We start from the raw sequence: 19,398 nt of genomic DNA, 5'->3' as shown, positions 1-19,398 counted from the left end.
CTACCAAGTGATGCTTGCCAAGTATTATTTTCAAAAAGGTAAAATTGAATAGAAAATAACCGGTTGAGTCATGTGGAAAGGTTTGGAGGATCCTCAAAAACTTAAGCATAGAGCCCTGGCTGGTGTGGCTCAGTGTATTGAGTGCCAGCCTGTGAACCAAAAGGTTGCCAGTCAGGGCACATGCCTGGGGTGCTGGCCAGGTCCCCAGTTGGGGGTATGTAAAAGGCAACCAATTGATACTTACTTCTTCTCTTTCTCCTTCCTTTCCCCTCTTTATGAAAATAAATAGAATAATTTTTAAGAACTTAAGCATAGAATGATCAACCATTTGACCCAATAATTTCATTCCTAGGCATATACCCAAGAAGACTGAAAAGATTATTCAAATGAATACTTGTACACAAATGTTCATAGCAGCACTTTCTAAAATAGCCTGAGGCTGAAACTATCCAAATGGCCATCAGAGGATGAATGGACAAATAAATATGGTATATTCACACAATAGAATATTATTTAGCCATGAACAGGGAAATCAGAAATGCTGATGATTCATGCTCCAATGAGGATGAACCTTGAAACATGCCAAGTGAAAAGTCACACACAAACAATCCCACGTGGCATTATTCCATTTATATGAAATATCCAGAATAGTTAAATCTAAGAGAAAGAAAGCAGATTGGTAATAGCCGGGGATGGACTAGGCAGAGGGGGGAATGCAAGTAACTAGTGGATAAAAGGTTTTATTTAGGGCTGATAAAAGTGTTTTGGAACCAGAAAGATGTGCTGGTCTTCTCGTCTTATTGGTATATTCCCGCCTCTTCACGGGAAGGTCAATTTCACTGATTGGGAGTAAGAGACAGTAGGACCCTCGTGTGGCCATTCATACAAGTCCTTATTTAGAGAACAAGTGATTATGCTACCTTTGCACGGTCAGGATACCGCGGCCGTTAAACTTATGTCACAATACACAATACACAACTTATGTCACTTATGTACAATATTGTGAATGTGCTAAGTTCCACTGAATTTTTCACTAAAATGGTTGATTTTATGTGGATTTCACCTTATTTTTTTAAATTCCTTAATTTTTCAATGACAGTTGATCACCTCAAAAGAATAAAATGGCCAGTTAGATACAAAATCGGCTACTGCCCCACAGGGTTACGCACGGTAGTGTCTTGAGGTCATCTGTTTTGCCAGACAGGCATTGCTTGCATCTCCAGTGGACGAAAGTCTATTAATTCATCTTGGCTCCTACAGAATTTTAAAATAGCCCAGACAATGGGATGCCAAGCTCAGCACTGCACTTAAAGAAACCCCAGTAAAGACAGGAAACTATACTTCAACGACAATTAAATTTTAAAAAAAGAAAGAAACCCCAGTAATCTCATTTACTTATTTCCAGGTTTCAAATACTTTTTCTGACAGCACATGTGTCTGCCTACCAGGAGAGGAAGGGTTGATCGTGTGGATTCTTAAATGACAGTTAAATTTCTCATTGGTGATGAGTAAATGCTCATTCTGGCTTTACACACAGTTAACGCAGGTCCATCTCTCTGAAAGACAGGTCTGCTCTTTGAGCTGTAACCACTGGCTTTCTGTGCCTGTGAGGCCAGACGGCAGACTTGGCCTGGAGAAAATTTACCAAGGTAACAAATGTGATCCAGTAAAGTCTTCCTTTTCGTTTTAATTTTTTTTGTTAAAGTCTTTCTTTTTCTTTTAAAAGATTTTATGTATTTATTTTTATAGAAAGGGGAAGGGAGGGAGAAAGAGGGTGAGAAACATCAATGTGAGAAAGAAACATTGACCAGTTGCCTCTCCAAGCTCCCAGCAAGAGACCTGGCCTGCAACCCAGGACCAGGAATCAAACCAGGGACCTTTCAGTGTGCTGGACAATGTCCAACCCACTGAGCCACACCAGTCAGGGCTAAAGCCTTTCTTGACAGACAGCTTTTTGTCCTCTCCCCAAAGAGAAGCGAGTCCTTTACTTAGGTTGAACTTTAACAATTTCATTTTTTAAAGGTTTTATTTATTTATTTTTAGAAAGAAGGGAAGGGAAGGAGAAAAGAGAGGGTGAGAAACTCAATGTGTGCTTGCTTCCTGCACACACCCCACTGAGGACCTGGTCTGCAACCCAGGCATGTGCCCTGACTGGGAATCGAACCTGCGACACTTTGGTTTGCAGCCCGTGCTCAATCCACTGAGCTACACCAGCCAGGGCAACAATTTCATTTTGGATTGAACCATGTTTTTTTCAGATCTTGAAATTAAATGTTTAATCATGTATATACTTCTCTGGTCTTAATTTTTAAATTCATTTTAAATTATATTTCACCCACAGTTTATATTCAACAGTATACTTCTCTGGTTTTTGAGATACAGCATATTGTTGAAGTTGCTTTGTTAAACTCCAATTCCTTTGAACTATTCAGGCAAATTCTTCACTCCATGAAGTTATTCTCAGGACTTGTATACTCAACTGTCAGATACGAGTTGGATGGGGTACAAGCGAACACAGAACACTTGTGTCTGTAAGGAAGTTATGTTCTCTCCCGTGAGATAAGGGTCCCTCATTTCCTTCCTGGTGTTTAATTCCCGTGCTATTTGTGAATGTTGATGGCAGCGTTGTATGTCGAAAACATCTGCCAGTAGGTACTAATTACATTCAAGTGCTCTTGCTGTATACAATATTTTCAAACTCTTTATTAGTCATAGTCATTGCACTACAACTTGCTAGATTTGCATTAGATGCCTTTTTATTTTTTTTTTTGCAATGGTTACATGGTAAAATGTGTATGCTTATGAATGGCCTGCTTCTCCTATGGTGAACTGACTGTCAAAACGGTTTCCTTAGAATCCCAGGGTTTGTAAGAAAGCCATCCAGCTCTGCTACTCAAAGTGAAGTTAAGCTGGGACATATGTTGAGAACGGTCTTTATTTAACTTCTTTCAGATGCACCTGGAAATACTGAGCCACCTGGTTGTTTGCAAAATTTATGTTGTGTAGTATTTCCCATCATTTGGGGCAAGAAAACACCTGCAGCCGTACACAGGCAAACGGAACCGAGATGAAGTCATGATGCATCGGTCCCCCAGGAAAGAACCTGTACAGAGAACCCGGACTCCCGGATTCTCTCTGCCCTCACTAATGTGGACAGAGTCTGCTGAGCTGTTTCTGTGGCATTGCCACTGCTGGGGAAGACTCAAAAACAAACAGGAGGTATTATTTCCTGTTACATTCCAAAGAGCCTTTCTGTTTCTGTGGCCTCTCCTCCCTTTCTTAAAAGGCTACGTGGTATGGGCAGAGAAGAGAAGTCACGGGGATGCCCTCTCCTCCACCCCTGGATTTGTCTTGGAATCAGCACTTTATTCAGGGAGGCACTTGTGGTCTCACAAACTATAAGAGATAAGCAAATTGCCCTGGCTGGTGTAGCTCACTGAATTGAGTGCTGCCCTGCCAACCAAAGGGTCTCGGGTTTGATTCCCAGTCAGGGTACATGCCTGGGTTGCTGCCCCCAGGTCCCTAGTAGGGGGCCATGTGAGAGGCAACCACACACTGATGTATCTCTCCCTCTCTTTCTCCTTCCCACCCTCTAGAAATAAATAAAATCTTTAAAAAAAGAGAGAGAGAGAGAGAGATAAGCAAATTGTATTGGTTAAGCCATACAGAGCCTCAGTTTTGGTGGCTTTGCAGCCCCAAACATCCTAACATGCCCACCCATGTAAATCTGTCACCAGTGTACACAAAAGACATCATACGAGGCACACTGCTCTGTGCTTTGCTTTTTCAGAGAGTATGTCTTGGGGATGTTTCCATAGCTCCTTGTAGAAGAAGGTCTACATTCTTTTTAATAGATACATAGATTTTTCAATGTCTTAAATACCATAACTAATTAACCAGCTCCCCTACTCCACCAATTGAATGGTTGTTTCCAGGGTTTAAATTTTTTAAATGTATTATTATTATTATTATTATTATTATTGATTTCTTCCTCCCCCAGCTCTATTGAGATATGATTGGCAAATAAAAACTGTATATATTTAAAATGTACACCATGGGCCCTGGCTAGGTAGCTTGGTTGGTTAGAGCATCGTCCTGATGGGCCAACATTGCGGGTTGTGTCCCCGGTCAGGGCACCTACAAGAAGCAACCAATGAACACATGGGTAAGTAGAACAGTAGATCAATGTTTCTCTCCCTTAAAATTTTTAAAAAATAGGCCCTGGCTGGCATAGCTCAGTGGATTGAGCGTGGGCTGAAAACCAAAGTGTCACAGGTTTGATTCCCAGCCATGGCACATGCCTGGGTTGCAGGCCATGGCCCCCAGCAACCACACATTGATGTTTCTCTCTCTCCCTCCCTCTCTTCCCTCTCTAAAAAATAAATAAAATCTTAAAAACATTTTTTAAAATAAAAAGTAAAACATGATGTTTTGATATACACATACCACAAGCAAACTCATTAATGTATTTATCACCTTACACAGGTGAGTCTTCGACCAGTCTGAGAAGGGAATTGGGGAGTTGCTTCTTTCCAGTTCCCCCCACTGGACAGACTTTCCTAAGATGCAGGTTATATGACTTCTCGGAGGACAGTCCCCCAGGGTTGCGCAGTGGCAGGCTTAATTAACAATGCATCCTCCTTCTGGGAGTGCCTACCGCTCTTTCCCAGCCTCCCTCCCCAGTCCCCCACTCTTGCTCCCTGGAATCACACTCCCTAATCCACTGGTAGCCCATAAACGTTTGCCTCAGGCTGTGCTTTCTGGGGAATCCAGGTAAGACTGTTGGTATTTTCCACCTGTTTACACTGACTTTGAATCAGGCCATCTGTAAATCTTCCTAGTGATCAAGGTTGTCACGGAACACTGAGTTCTTGGGATTGTCAAGTATAGTAAATAGCAAATACTGACCCGCTCCGTACTCTTGGGTGAGTGGTGTAAGGTATTAAGGAATGAGGAATCGGCAGATACTTTGAGAGAACATTCCCTAACCCTTGCTCACTGTGTCTGCTTTCTCCCCTCCCCTTTTCTCCCCAGCACACTGCGATCTGACTTTCATTTCTACGGTTCTTCTGAAATGGCCTTTTCAAGGGCAGCGGTGCCCTCTCATGTCACACCAGTTGCCACGTTACTTGGTCCTTCAGCAGCATTTGGCTCAGTTAAGCGTTGCGTTTCTGAGACATGCTCTTCTCTAGGCTTCTGTGCTGGCATTACCACCACGCCCTACTGCAGTGGCTGCTGGCTATTCTTGAAGCACGTTAGGGGCTACGCTTGGCCTTTTCCTGCTCCCTCCCCACAACCTCATCCAATCCCATGGTCAGGCAGATCTCTAGGCTGATGACTTCCACGTCACCATTTCCCTGGCCTTTTGAACCTCAGGCTCCAACTATCAACTCATTTCTACCTGGATATCCAAAAGGAGACTCAGCCCTGGCTGGGGTGGCTCAGTGGATTGAGCACTGGCCTGCGAACCAAAGGGTTGCTGGTTCGATTCCCAGTCAGAGCACATGCCTGGGTTGCAGGCGAGGTCCCCAGTGGGAGGAGCACATGAGAGGCAACCACACATTGATGTTTCTCTTCCTCTCTTTCTCTTGCCCTTCCCCTCTCTCTAAAAGTAAATAAATACAATCTTAAAAGAAAAAAAGGAGACTCAAATTTATTTAACATCAAGAGTTCCAAAGCAACTCTTGACTTCCCAGTTAATTTGCTTCTCCCGGATCTTCTGCATTTCAAGAAATGATTCTACCCTCCTTACCTGGACTATAGGAGCCACCTAGCTGGCCTCTCTGAGCCTCTTGAACCCTCCAAATGCAACCAGAGTGATTTTTGTAAAACTTAAATATGATTATGATTCATTTCTGCTTCAAAAAAAAATCTTCCAAAAGCATCCCTTACAAGAAGAATAAAATCCACAACCCCTACCTAACCTTTCCCCTGCTGACCCCTGATTGCTTGTCTGGCTTCTCTTCCTCTTCTTTCTGGGACTTGGAAATACAGAGTTTGTCTTGGGTCAGCATCTTTACACGTGAATCTGTTTTCCCCAGATCTGGATATGGGTGGCTCTCCTTATCACTTAGGTCTCAGCTCAAATGTCATTTCTCTAAGAGGATGTCCCTGACCTCTCTGGGAAGGTGGTCCTGGCCCTGAGACCCTCGCTATCCCATTACCCAGCTTTATCTTAGCCACGTCACCTATTACTGTCTGAAGTTACCACACTATTGGTGTTCCTTTGTCTTTATTCCCTCATCGAGGCACTGACAGGCCTCTTTCTCCTAGACAGTCAAATGTGTACCTTTGTCCTGTCCTTACAATATCCCTGGAGTTTAAGAACAGTGCTGGGGACACTGTTGGAACTCCTATTGGTGTATATAGAATACATATTTGTTGAATTAATGAATGGTGTAAGGCAGAATTCTGGATTGGTTATTTCCCTTCAGCAGGCTGCTTAAGTGACTTGGGACAAAGGAGATCAGAGGGTGGCGTGCAATCTTTGGAAATAACTGTCTTCTCTGCCCATTGAGAGATAAAATTCCCTGGCCTTTCTCTCATTACGCTGGTAATTATTATTATTTTTGTTTGAAGAGTCAGGGTCACCAAAGAGCTTATTGGACCGTGGCAACCAAAAGTCATCCTGTGCCTCCCCTCCTTATCTCATGGGCTTGGAGGGTGTCACTTTGGAGGAGGGACCTAAGACAGCAAGGATGGCCCAGCAGGCAGGAGTATCCTGAGAACCCCGAGAGCCTCGGTGCTGGCTGGCTTAGCCTAGGGATTAGCACGCAGTCCTTCCTCGGGAGCCTGGACTCAGATCCAGACCTCAGGCCTCCTTGTCCAGCAGTTCTGTGGCCCCTGGGTAGGGCACTCAGCCTCTCTGTACTCCAGTTTCCCCGTGTGTATGGTGACAATGATGATGATGATAAATGCCTTTGCCTAGGGTTTTCATAAGGAGTCAGTAAATTTACCTAACCCAGTAAAATATTTGGCACAGCACCAGCCTGTATTTCTAGCTAGTTTGCTAAAAGGGGCCAGGCTTGAGGTGGCAGAATAAATGGTCTTATGGTTCTTTTAGGGGGATATTTAACTTTGCCTTATGTCTATTAAACTGATTAAAAATTCCCCAGTCTGTCCTGTACCCCTCTCATCTTGTTTTTATCTCTCCTTTCCTGTGTCTTTTTTCTCATTCTCAGAAGTCTAGGAGAAAAGAGGAAGAAATGAGAAAAAGAAGCACTCTCTCCAACATTTATTTAATTTCTTTTAAGGAACTCAAATTCTACTGACTTTCTGGAGGAGCCTGCATAGCCCTTAGAAGCCACTAGGGGGCAGCTCTGCTCACGGGCCCCCGCCAGCTCTCCCATCAGTTACAAGGCTGTGAGTAAAAAGGTCTGAGATCCCTTCCACGCTGCCCCGTTCTCTTTCGAGGGATGTCCTGGGCATGTGCTGGACACGCTCTCAGGTGTCTCAGATGGCAGCAGGAAACAACTGCTGTCTCCTTCTTGTGGCCGCCCAGAGCCTTGGTGCCCATCCCAGTAACTGCAGCCCCAGGAATGAATGGGGCTGCAGAAAGTGCAGGGGCTGAGCTCTTGGGCATTCCCCGTTGTGATATGGAGGGACAGGACTGGAGGGAACCGCGTGGGAGACCCAGGAGGAAAGGGAGCAGAAGGGTGGACATCCCTCCCTCCTTCCTGGCACCTGCAAGGTTGAGTTTATCTCCAAGGTGAGACCCAAGGACAGGGTTGGGGTGCTGCTCCCCATCCCCCTTCCAAGCAGGGAGTCAGAGAGGGCAGGAAGCTCTCAACAGAACCTACCCACCCAGTGGAGAGGGAGGGGACACCTATGAGGGTGGACTGTCCCCTGTGCCTGTGCTGTTGTCCTAAGATGGAGTCCAGGGGCCACCAGGTCTGCTGAGGACTGAGTAGTGTCCTGGGGCTGCAGACACAGAGCACCACAGACTGGTGGCTTGAACAACAGAAATTCGTTTTCTCACAGCTCTGGAGTCCAAGATCAAGGAGTTGGCAGTGTTGGTGTCCTCCACGGCCTCTCTCCTTGGCTTGCGGACGGCAGCCCTCCTGCTGCCCCCTCAGTTGGCCAGGACACATTGTGCACCCCTGGAGTCTCTTCTTTTAAGGACACCAGGCTCACTGGATTGCCCCACCCCACCCCGACATGTTAACCTCTTCAAAGACCTTATCCCCAAACATGGTTTGGAGGTGAGGCCTTCATCATGTGACCTTTAGGGACACAATTCCCACTCAACTGGGCTAAGTTTTCCTCAATGTCAAGGACAGCTAAAAAGACCACGAGAGTTCACATCCCCCCAGTGGGATGACAGAGACAAGGAGTGGGGGTGGGGGTTGGGGCCCCTGTGAGAACAGCTGTGGGCTGTCTTTTGGTGATCAGTGGCAAGGCCGGGAGGACTGTGAGGGTGCTCGCTGTGTGAGGAGGGGTGGCATGAACCATGCCCAGCTTTAGGTGGCCAGTGCCCTGCTCTAGGTGGCCATGGCCAGTGGGGCAGGGGGATGGGGTGGGGGTAGGAGGGAGGGAAACCCCAGCAGAGACCCAGGGCGTGAACTGAGCGGGGGCCACTGCAGTGGCCAGCCGGTCTCCTGAGTGCGGGACACAGTACCCTTCTCAGTCTCACCCTCCTAGTATGAGGCCCCTTCCAGTGTCCGGGGAAGGATGAAGAGTGAAGACCATATGCAGGCCAGGGGACATTTATACTGCCCAGGAAGACCACTAAAGAGCCATGGCTTGAGAGGAGGGTCCAGAGAACCAGGACCCCCTTTGACCTTTAAAGCTTCCTGTTGACCTCCTTCCTTTCTTCCCATCTGGGGAGCTACACCTCAAGGCAGCCTCCAACAGGATGGTCTGCAGATGCCACCTCTTCCCTCCTGCTGTGACCTGTATGTGTGTGTCACAGCTGGAGGCAGTAAGGGCCGCAGTGGGGAAACTTTCCAGCTCCTCTCACCCCACGATCTCTCAAGCTGGGGCTGCCTCCTAGCACTCAGCCAGCTTCCGACGATTTACCTGGATCTCCTCACTGTGTCATTAACTATTGGACCATCCCTCAAAGCACCCGGAACCATCCAGTGCTGCATTCTGAGGCTCCATCTAGCCCTCCCAACTACAAGATGAGAATTCTGGGAAAGCAACTTGAAACTCAGCTGGGAAGAGGTCATGCTTTGGCTATTCTGAGGTGGCTGAGACATTGCTTGACCACAGTGTATGTGTGAAGAAAATTTGTTCTTTGGAAAGTTGGGGGATACAAAATAAAAATTAAAAAAAAAACAACAACTAATAATAGCTCTGGTCAGTGTAGCTCAGTAGGTTGAGTGTGGGTTGTGACACAAAGGGTAGCTGGTTCGATTCTCAGTCAGGGCGCATGCCTGGGTTGCGGGCCAGGTCCCCCATGGGGGCCATGTGAAAAGCAACCACACACTGATATTTCTCTCCCTCCCTTCCTCCCTCCCTTCCCTTCTCTCTAAAAATAAATAAATAAAAAATATATTTTTAAAAACCTAATAATAAAAGGAGGAAGAAAGGCCAAGAAATAGATTTGTGCAGGATCCAGAGATGACTGTATCCTGTATCGTCACCAATTCTCTCCTGTTTCTTGGGATGAGCTCAGTTTTTCCTTGCGGGGACCATGCCAAATGTTTCCAGAAGACAAACTATCTATGTCATTTTCCACAGCAGCGGCTGGTGTTAGCCACGTGGCCCCTGCGTGGCTGAGGGGGCAGGCCGGATGGTTGGTTTAAATGGAAGCAGAAGCAGCATGGGGCTGAAAAACAACAGCCCCCCCCCTCCCCCGGCCCCCCAGCACACTCTCAGATGGAGATCTGAGGATTCTGCAAGTGGGAAGCCCTTTGTGGGAGTGTTTCTGGAGGGTCAGGGGAGGGGTGTGGGGCAGGGAGCACAGGCAAGAGGCTAGTTCTGCTCTGGAAGTTTGGATTTCATTTTCCTAAAAAAAGTGATAATAAAATAAGATGAGACGAGATAAATAAAATAACATAAAATAATCAACTACTGTGTTTCTTGCCAACTAGGCCCGTAATCAGGGAAACCAGAGCGACTTGGGGAGAAACTACAAGGGAAAAAGGCAGGGCAGTGAGCTGGGCCTGGCCTTCCAGACTGTTCCTCTCTGCAGCAAGTTTATTGCAGCTGCCAAATATTTCCAAGAGCAGTCCCCACCCATTTTTCCAGAGCCCACACCTTCCCCCATGCCGAGGGGCTGCTGGGTTGGTGGAGTTCGAAATGTGTTTATGTCTCTCAAATAACACATTCTACTCATAGGAAAATTTAAAACCACACAGAAATGTAAATAAGAGATAAATAATGACCTGATATTCACCACCCAGAGGGCATCACTGATATTATAATTTCCTCCTGGTCTTGTTTTTCTTTAAATATTTATTTATTATAATTTTTTAGAAAGAGAGGAAAGGAGGGAGAAAGAGAGGGAGAGAAACATCAGTGTGTGAGAGATACATTGATTGTATGCCCCTATATAGGGATCTGGCCCACAACCCAGGCATGTGCCCTGACAGGGAATCGAACCAGCAACCTTTAGGTTTGCAGGCCAGCACTCAATCCACTGAGCCACATCAGCCAGGGCTTGTCTTGTTTTTCAATGCATGCTTTAAAAAAAATTTAAACATAGATAATATATATTTATATTATATATGCATATATTATGTTTTATGTGTGTATACATACATACATATATAAATTCCTTTTATCTTGAATTTTCCATTTGACACTATATCATAAGCATTTTTTCCATGGGTGGTGTTCTTTTGAGAGAATTCTTCAGACGTGGAGAAGGCAGAGCCTTCCCGTGGGGACAGGCTGCTCCTGTGTCTCCCTCGCTGGGGAGGCACAGAGTGTCTGCAGTCAGGGCCCAGCAGAGGCCTGGGCCTCACCCCGCCTGCTGCTCCCTTCCAGGGTCAGTGGAGCTGTTTGCCTGCCCCTGCCAAGCTTCCTCCCGTGGGAGCTTCCGAAGCTTTCCACAGCTTCAACATCAACGACACTTCTGTCTGCCCCACTGAGGGGAGGGGGCTGGATAGTCTGTTTTTTGTGTCCTTGATGGATGCAGCCCAAGTTCGAAAGACCCATGTACTTGCTCAGTTTCCCTAGGTGGCCCCACTCCAAGAACAGCTCAGAAGCCAAGGAAACCAAAATCCCTGCCTCTGCAGGCAAAATGGACAAGCTGTTTCCTGACCGTGTGTGCGCGTGTGGTGAGCCCCAACCCGTGACTTCGTTTCTGTGATAGCAGGAATCGGTGCTGCACAGTGCGGCACTGTTCTCGCCCGGGCTCCCCCTCCTGCAAATAGATGATCCAGCCCTCCCTAGCTGACTCAGCTGTAAAAAAGAGTAAGTGTCTGTGAATGAAAATTTTTGCAAATGAATCCAACCAACAGCTGGACCAGACCTTTGTTACGGATGAGAATAATCAATGTTTTAATAGATGTATAGCTTCCTCAGGTGTGAGCTGTGTTATAGGAGTGGAAGCAGACCCAGCGTGGGGCTGGAAAACACAGCCCCCGCCCCACCTGAGTCGCAATCTCAGATGCACCCAAAGATGAGGCTCTGAGGATCTCTGCAAGTGGGGAACCCCGGGTGGGAGTTTTTCTGGAATGTCAGGTGGGGGGTATAGGGCAAGGAGCACACCCCCTTTTCTTGTTCCTTGTAATGGTGAGTACTAAGATTTGAAAAAACTTAATTATTTTTAATTTATTGATTTTAGGGAGAGAGGAGGGGAAGGAGGGAGGGAGGAGAGAGAGAGAGAAACATAGATTTGTTGTTCCACTTATTGATGCAGTCATTCGTTGCTTCTTGTGTGTGCCCTGACCAGGGATCAAACCTGCCGTGTTGATGTATCAGGGCATGATGTTCCAACCAACTGATCCACCTGGCTGGGGCTTAACTGTTTTTAGTGCACAGTTCTGCGTCATTAAGTACGTCCACATTGTTGTACAACCATCGCCAGCCATTCATCTCCAGAACTTTTTCCTTTTCCCCCAAATGAAAGTCTGTGTCCATTAAACAATTAACTCCCCATTCCTCTGCCCTCGACCTCCGACAACCATTATTCTACTTTCTGGAAAAGACGCACTGTTAATATAAATTAGAGTGTATTCTAGGTCATCGTTATTATTCATGTCCATTCATTCATTCATTTTTTTTTAAATTTTATTTATTTTATTTTGAGAGAGAGAGAGAGAGAGAGAGAGAGAGAGAAACATCAATGTGCGGTTGCTGGGGGTTATGGCCTGCAACCCAGGAATGTACCCTGGCTGGGAATCGAACCTGGGGCACTTTGGTTCCCAGCCCGCGCTCAATCCACTGAGCTACGCCAGCCAGGGCTCATTCATTCATTTAACAAATATTTATTAAGTGCCCATGGTGGTGAATAAAACAAAACGCCTGCCCGTGTGAATATGAATATTTAAATTGACATAAGCTAGATTAACAGGAGAAAAGCAAATGTTTAATTTCATACACACGGAAGCCACATCAAAATACGAATCCCGGGCTGCGAACCAAAGCATCGCAGGTTCGATTCCCAGTCAGGACACATGTCTGGGTTGCAGGCCATGGCCCCCAGCAACCGCATATTGATGTTTCTCTCTCTCTTTCTCCCTCCCTTCCCCCTCTAAAAATAAATAAATAAAATCTTTTTAAAAATCTAAAAAAAAAACCATGAATGCCAGGGGCAAGTTCAGGTAGTTGAGGCTTACGTGTCATCTGAGTTTAGGAACGGAACAGGGGCCTGGGGCTTCAAAGGGGGGGTGATAATCCACAGGATGAGAGCAGATGTTTGGTAACTAGATGTTTGCCTGCCATCCAGATGGGCCATTCAGATAAGTTATCTCTTGTAGGGGTCCAGCGTCTCCCTGTCCTTAGTCCAGATTGGCATAGAAGCCTCAGCTGCCCAATGCGTCTTTGGGTCTCAGATTCTTGTGGAACCCTTTCATACATACATAATGAATTGGGTTATTATCTCCTGTTAATCTGTCTCATGTGAATTTATTAGTCCAGCCAGAAGAACATAGGAAGGTAGGAAGGAAAATTCATTTTCTTTTTTGCTTTTACACTGGTAATAGCTCTCTCTCTCTCTCTGAGCCAGGCCCCCTATCTAAATTCTTTCTGGTGGTTAAGGAGGAGGTAAAAGTTTTTCTTGAGTCTGCTGGGTCTGCCTTCAGTTCAAATAATCCTCATGCCAAAGTGGCACATTCTGGGGTGGCGTCCCCTGCTCCCCGTTCACAGTGCTTGGACCATGACGTCGAGGACAGGGTGCTTTCCAACTTTCCAACATTCCATTTGGCCAGGCTCAGCTTGTCAGCAGCATCCCTTCCTCATGGTCGAAAGACAGACGGTTGAGCAGTTCCAGGCATCGCAGACAGGCACACGTCAGGCCAGGAAAGGCATTTCCTCCCATGAGTCTCTGCCTTAGGGGGAAATCTTTCCCAAAGCTTTCCTGCAGGTCTTGTTGGCCAGGTCAGGCTGCATGCCTACACTCCAGCCTGAAGGAGGCTGAAAGGCCAATCTTGGCATGGGAGCCAAGGTGGGGGCAGGTCCTGGTGGGAGCAGTTCTGCAGCAGAAAGGGCAGTGAGGGAGGGCGCCCTTGGGCTGGACCCCTGGGAGGATTTGTCCTGCTGGAGAAGCAGCAAGCAGGCTGGTGTGGGACCATGGGAATCCTGTTGGTTACACGCGTGGAAAAAGCCGGGGTGGGGTAGGGGGAAGAAGGCTGAGATCCTCTGCTTTAGCTTAGAGACGGTATCATATCTGGCTCCTAGATCGCCCTGGGTTCCTTGCACATTATGAGAAAGTTCAGTCAAAGGCAAGAATGTGGTCCGACAGTTTTGCTGGATTCCAAAATTTACAAATTTGGAATCCAAGTTCCTTGACACATAAGCCATCAACTCAGCAAATTAAATACTTGACTTTTTATGATGTATTTTAATGTCCTCACCAGCCTTTTAAATAAAAGGTGGTCTGACGGGTGGAGGGGGAGCAGTAAAGGACTTTGGGAAGTGTGGGTAACACATTCTGTAATTAAGGTGCAAGTACCAGCCAGGCTCTTTCTCTGCAGAGCTGGGGCTGGCAAGCAGCTTCTCACATCTCGGACTTTGCACCCTCCCTGGCGAGAGGCAGAAGGGCGGGTGGCCCTCACGACAGTCTTCCTGTGTGCTGTCTGGGCGCTGGGGTTGGGACTGGACTCCAGAAATCCCCAAACAGACCAAGCCACATGGATCACAATTTCATTTGTCCTTGGTACGTAAGATATCATTTCCCTCCGATGGTCTTTTTTTTTTAAATAATCAATTGAACGTTTACTGATCATCATGTAAATCCAGGGGCAGGGCTGGTGAATTGACACCCGACACAAAAATGGAATAGATCAGATGTCTTAAGGTAAAAAAAGTTACCAAATGGAAAATTTTCATGGCCTTAAAAACCTGGGTTTGTAGGTGTAGTTTCACTCCCTGTAGTCCTGGTGGCCCACTGGTCCTGTATCTAAATATTTCTTGTTAGGGTGTATTTTGCTCATTTGTACAAACATTCTCAAAAGGGCAGTCATGGGCTTTCAATCCGGGAGTTCTGATTTTGACTTGACAATGATGACCTGAAAACGGGCATGTTAGGGTGCGAATGTAGCCCAGAGGCAAAGCAATAAAGTCTGTATAGTGATGTGGTTGTCTGGCCCCATCTAGATAATAAAATATAGCCTAGAAATACAGATTTGTTGTTGTAGTGACTGACTTTTTTTTTTTTTGTAATTGAAGTTCTATTTATTAGAGATTTACTATGTAGGTCAGACATTTGCTGACTCAGTTTTTAAAGAATTTGCAAACATTGCTTCCTTGGGCTCTCCCCGCCAGGGGGTTGGGTAGGGTAGGGAGGCTTGAATAACAGCCGTGATTGTAAAGAGGCTGGGAGAATTGAACTTTTATCTTGCTCCCATCCCCAAGGCGCCAGACCTTTGTTCAGGAGAGAGAAACTTCCTAGCAATTTGGGCCTGCCAGCAATCATTGTCAGCTGAGGTGGGATGCTTTGTCATGCAACTGCACGCAAGGAAAATGTGCATGCTCACGTAGCGCGGGCTGAACCAATTACTTTAGGGAAACAAAGTTGTGTTAACAGAAGAAATAAAGTTTTTATGTAGTCCAGACAGGAGAGGGTTTGGGAAGAAAACGAATCCCCATCAAGGCAAGACGTTTGATTTTACATACCCTAGGAGAAACCAGCTGCGGCTCCAAGTGGACCCCCGCCCCCCAAACAGCTTTGAAACCAGAGCTCAGTCTTTCCATCTCCCTGGGATGGCCTGGAAGTATTGTGTTCCTGGAGCCCACCAGATGCTCTGCAGAAGCAGCGGTAACTGGGTACAGGAGAAAAGCCATAAACATCCTTTTGACACCAGAGGCTTGTGAAATTTGCAAGACAGAGAGGGAGAAGGAGGCAGAAAGGCTCCATCATCCTGTGAGAAGGGTGATGGGTGGGGGAAGGGTCTTGGAAGGGAAGGGGATTTAAGGACAAGCGAGGGATTTGCAAGAAAAGAATTCTGTTTCTACTATATCACAGAATACTCTAGATGCTGTTTCTAAGTTATCACAAGAAAAAGATTGAAGTATATTCAGGATTTTAGTAAATTTAGTGTCTCTTACATGTAGCAAACAGCTGGGTGTTTGTGGTTAGGGGGTGGAGGTATAAGGTAGGACTGACAAGCAGTTTAAAGGCTGGTTGTAATCTTTTATCCTCTAGCAAACATCAGAAATACTTGGTTCAGTACAAACCCCAGAAATGCCCAGAGAGAGATGGTGAGGAGAACTCACCAAGGAACAGTTGAACCTGCCCAAATGACGGAGTTAGCCTTCTCCAACAGGGCTGCTTTGGGGTCTGGACCCTGAGCCCTGGCTGTTCTGAATGTCCTTTCCAAGTGCAAAATATGGAACATCGCTGGTGGGAGGGCCCATCCTCACCTCTGACAGAAGAGCAATAGCAAATACCAAACAGATGAAGTCAGGGTAGGTGGCAAGGGTTCCTGCAAAGGCAAAGCTGGGGAAATTGTCCAATCTTCTCTCCCTGGTAGATCAGACCTTGGATTGGAGCCTAGGCCAGGAGTTTGGGAGTCAGGGCTGAGCTGGGGAGAGGATGTGCTTGGTCAGCTGTCATGGTGCAATGGGAGGAGTGAAATCAGGTCCGAGCAAGGGTGGGCCAGGCCTGTGCTCTGGGTCACGGTGCAAAGGGGAACTGGTGTAGAGTCTTGGGACCCAGCAAACTAGGAAGCGGGCCTGAACTTAAAAACATCGAGTCCAAAGCCAGAATTTGATGGGGTGTGTTGGCAGTCCTGAACTGGCAAGAAGGTGAGGCTGGGAGAATGAGCTCAGAACTCTCTCCGTGGAAAATCTACACGAGCAATCTAACTTTTATGGATGGGATGGGTAGAATTGTTTAGGATCGGCAAGGGGACTGTGGAAACTAGGACCTGGGGTGGCTCTTGGAAAGCCAGAGTGTCTTCCAGGGAGAATGAGGGAATGAGCTGAGATGCTTCCCTGGAGGAGAGGGAGGGTGCAGTCTGTTTGCAGTCCCTGTTCAGGGCCCTGCGGCGCCTCCAGGTGTTCCTTGTGGGGCCAGTGATTGGGCAGGCTGCCCAGATGGTGTGCTCGCCCTGGGGTGGGTGCTCTTTGCTGCTAATTCATGAAGAGGGGTTGCTGATGCCTGAAGGGGATCTTGGACAAAGGAGCTGCCCTCTGCCAGCTCTAGATAGCTCTTTGCTCGCCTTTCTCAAAACCAAAGACACACTGAGCACTAATTAGCATGTAAGCGGCTCTTTTGCGAAGGGTTAGGAACAGGCCCAAAGCCACGTGGAATGGGGATGAGGCGGGTGGTTGGGAGCCATATCCTTCTCTGGCTCAGTTGTCTGCACACGGATCAGACCCAGGTCTTTTCTTTTAACCAAATATTCTGTAATGCCTTCTCTGTTCTCCTGAAATAAATAAAATTGATCTATCAAATAACCTACTTACATACATTATTCAAAAAAACTGAAACAAAACCCCACAATATAAAGCCCCAATATAAAGAAGAAATAAGTGGAAAGTGATTTATAATAAAATAATATAAATAAAATGTTTTAATATGTAAATGCTTGGGCTTGACTACACTAGAAGGTGTCAGGACGTGAACAGCTCCTTGTACCAAGATATTGAATCACCACGGATGAGACCCCAGAAAGGCAGGCTGATGTGAGTGGATGGTGTGACGGACTTAAATACCATCAGCAGTGAGGCCATTAATGACATTCTTCACAAAAGAGAAAATAACTTTGGGGAGAGTCCTTTGTGACGGTCTTACACGTTGCTGTTTTCCTCCCCTACCCCTGCCTTCAGAATGTTGAAAATCTAATGCGCAAGGTGCTGGTGTTAGGAGGTGGAACCTCTGGGAGGGCATGAAGGAGCCCTTACGAAAGAGAGCCCAGAGAGCTAGCTTGCTCCTCCTCCCACTGTGTGAGGGTAAAATGAGCAATTGGCAGCCTGCAACTGGCAAGAGAGCCTTCAGCAGAACCTGACTGTGCGGATATGTTGATCTTGGACTTCCAGCCTCTGGAACTGTGGGAAATAAATTTCTGTTGTTTATAAACCACCTCGTCTATGGTATCTTGTTATAGCATCCCAAAAGGACACACACAAAATGAAGCACAGTCATCCCTGAACTTATAAGACAACTGGATACCCCAAACTTTCATTTTTATTAAAAACGTGCTAAGAAATTTTGTGATTGTATGTAAAGCAGAGTTAGTTTCCAGGCTGAGACAGAATCTGTGTGATAGTTAACACTTATAAAATACAATTTTGCCTCTGAATATCCAGCAGGACATTCAAAATTCCTGTGCTGCCGTGTGTTTTGTATGATGTCTAGCATGCCTGGTCTCCCACCATGAAATCCACATTCCCCATTGGTTGGGAAAATCAACACCACCCCTGCAGATTTCAAGAGTCTTATCGGGATCAGTAGCATCCCTTAGAGAATCCACGGTCTGCCTACAAATCTCCCCAGCATGCGGCAAGGCCAGTCGCTTGAGTCTTTGGGACCCTTTGGAAAGTGATGCATTGCTACTTCCTCATTCCCTGTCATGGTTAATTTTATAGATCAACTTGAGTGGGCCACAGGGTACGCAGACATCCGGTCAAATATTATTCTGGGAGTGTCTGTGAGGATGTTCATGGGAATGGAGGTTAACATGGGAACTGGTAGACTGAGTAAAGCAGACTGCCCTCCCTAATGGGAGTGGGTCTCATCTAATCAATGGCAAACCTGAATAGAACAAAAAGGCTGAGTAAGAGGGAAGTTCAGCTGCCTTAACTGCTTGAGCTGGAATATCAGTCCTCTGCTGCCTTCAGACTGAAACTTGTACCATGGACTCGCTCAGTTCTCAGGCCTTCAGATGTAGGCTGGGATGGTACCATTGGCTCCTGGGTCTTGGCTTGCCAACTGCAGATCTTGAGACTTGTCAGCCTCCATAATTGTGTGAGCCAGTTTTCTATAATCTCTTTCATATATAAACATACACATGTGCATAGAAAAGTGGATATACAAGGCCTGTCCAGAAAGTATCCAGCCATGCACTATGAAAAATAGAGACATTTATTGAAGAAGATACAACATACAAGAAACACTGTACATAGGACAATGACACCTCAGTCCCATTCAAAGTAGGCACCTTGGGATCTCACACAGTTCTCCCAATTGCTTTCAGCTGCTCCATTGTATTTTCCTGAATCTCATCAATGGTCTGAAATCTCTTCCTTTTCAAAGGTGTTTTTAGTTTTGGGAAAAGCCAGAAGTCACAGGGTGCCAAATCTGGGCTGTAGCGGGGTTGAGTTACCTGGGTGATTTGATGTGTTGCCAAAAATCTCTGCATGATATGGGATGCAGGAGCAGGCATGTTGTTGTGATGAAGCTGCCAATCACCAGTTGCCCTTCTGAATCATCAGAATAGTTTCTGCAGAAGAATGTTTAAACTTAATGTAAAATTTGATGCAGATTTGTTACTCTACTCACTCAGTCATTTTGAATGTGTTGACCACACAGTGTACACTCTCACTCAACAGCGTCTACTACCCATGCTGACTAGTACAGTGAAGTCGCTATTGTTCACGCATGCACATTGCAGTCTATTCTCCTTGGCTGTCAGCTTACACCAATGTCACATGAACTTTTCTCTTATTTTAACAATGGTTGGACTTTTTCTGGACTGACCTCCTATGTATATACACACACACACACATAAGTTCTGTTTCTGAGAACCCTAATACATTCCATAACTTCTCTCTTATTGCTTGCATTCTTCTTTAAGTCCTTCTCTTCCAATGTCCTTTCCCTGTCATTCTACCTACATAAAT

The sequence above is a fragment of the Phyllostomus discolor genome, chromosome 8 (genome assembly GCF_004126475.2).
Source record: "Phyllostomus discolor isolate MPI-MPIP mPhyDis1 chromosome 8, mPhyDis1.pri.v3, whole genome shotgun sequence".
NCBI classification, from domain to species: domain Eukaryota; kingdom Metazoa; phylum Chordata; class Mammalia; order Chiroptera; family Phyllostomidae; genus Phyllostomus; species Phyllostomus discolor.
Note: the sequence above shows the minus strand (reverse complement) of the source record.